The sequence below is a fragment of the Microtus ochrogaster genome, assembly GCF_000317375.1.
Source record: "Microtus ochrogaster isolate Prairie Vole_2 chromosome 14 unlocalized genomic scaffold, MicOch1.0 chr14_random_1, whole genome shotgun sequence".
In the NCBI taxonomy this organism is placed as follows: Eukaryota; Metazoa; Chordata; class Mammalia; order Rodentia; family Cricetidae; genus Microtus; species Microtus ochrogaster.
The window spans coordinates 29759603-29761296 of record NW_004949096.1 but is presented as its reverse complement, the minus strand read 5'-3'; the positions used below and the strand labels follow the sequence as shown (position 1 = coordinate 29761296).

General features: G+C 45.4%; 1 protein-coding gene across 3 annotated transcripts in view; it reads right to left on the bottom strand.

Moving 5' to 3' along the window:
* Window positions 1-1694, bottom strand: part of Adal (adenosine deaminase like) — a 26500-nt gene that overhangs the window by 3458 nt on the left and 21348 nt on the right. The gene's annotated exons all lie outside the window — the stretch shown is intronic.

Below are 1694 nucleotides of genomic sequence, written 5' to 3'. Positions count from 1 at the left end.
CATGGGCAAGGTCCTGTATTCAATTCCCCAGCACAGTAAAGAAAAGAATGCTGTGGTCTGTGCTGCCCAAGGCCATGTTGATGTCCCAAGTCTGTCCGGCTGCCAGGGACCACGGTGGTGTCTGCAGTCGGTAGATGTCCATGATCTGTGCTGCCACTGACTACAGGGCGAGGAAGCTGCTTTTGCATGGAATTGATGACTGCAGACTCACAGCTGAGAATGAGAGAGACCTCTTTCCCCCACACTCCAAAAAAGAACCAGTCTAGATAGGAAGCCCCTGAAGAGAACTCTTTATAAAATTTGTGATAGGGATTCTGAAGTGTCGCTCTTCACAGCTGACGGCTTCCGGTAGAGGTGGGGTAGGAAAGGACTCGGTTTTCTTTAAGGGGCTGGCCACTGGGAGTTTGATCATGCTCCAGTGAGTAGTACATGGACAACACAAACTCAACTTGGCATTTTTTTTCCTTTTCTTTGGGAGAGGTCAAAAGGGAGGTGGAGTGGACCTAGGAAGACAGGGAGATTAATGGGATCAAGGTACAGTATGTGAAACTCCCAAATAATCAGTGAAAATATGTTGGTGGGAAAAGGGTGACATTTTATGGATTTTTTAAAAATCTGTATAAACCGGGTGGTGGTGGTACACACCTTTAATTCCAGCACTCAGGAGGCAGAGGCAGGCGGATCTCTGTGAGTCTGAGGCCAGCCTGGTCTACAAGAGCTAGTTCCAGGACAGCTAGGACTGTTACACAGGGAAACCCTGTCTCAAAAAAAAAAACTGTATAAATGGATATAGTTAGAAATGTAAGGTTATAAAACACATATCTGTGAACTTGAAAGTTTAAGTACCTCCTTCTACTGTGCACCCTAACAGAAAGACACACTGAAGTCTCAACCTTAGTAACTGAATTAAGGGTGCCATCAGGCTTCTCTGAGGTCAGGGAAAACAGGCATTCTAAGAAGGAGAGCAAGTCAAGCACTGTTTCAGGGCTTTTAATGCTGTGTTGAAACACTATGAATAAAAGCAACGTGAGGAAGAAGGGGTTATTTCTTATAATTTGTAGTCCATTGTCCTAGAAAGTGGAGGCAGAAACTGGAGCTGGAGCAACAGAAGAGTGCTGTCTACTGGCCTGCTCCTTGTCGCCTGCTCAATTTCCTTTATTATTCCACCCAGAACCACCTGCCTGGGGTGGCATCACCCTCTGTGGGATGGGCCAACCAATTGATTAAGCACTGATTAGGCCAATCTGGTGGGAGCATTTTCTCAGTTTAGGGTTCTTCTTTCCAAATGATTCTAGCTTGTGTCAAGTTAAAAAACAAACAAACAAAAAAACTAACCAGGACATCTGTTATCTGTTAAAGTTTTTTCTTACCATGCAGAGCCAATCTTAGTTGTTCCTAGTCTTTGGCTAAAGTGGTCATGGTATATATGTATTTATGTAAGACTATGCCTGTGGGCATGGGGTTATAGGAGACCTAAGAACCCTAGAAGCCACAATGCTACTATTACTAGAAAGATCTTTTCAGTGAGTCCTGGCACTGTGAAAGTCCTGGCAGCTTCCACAATGAAAGCTGAATAGAAGCTGATTTTAAAAGTGAAGCTCCAGCCGGGCGATGGTGGCGCACGCCTTTAATCCCAGCACTCGGGAGGCAGAGGCAGGCGAATCTCTGTGAGTTCGAGACCAGCCTGGTCTACA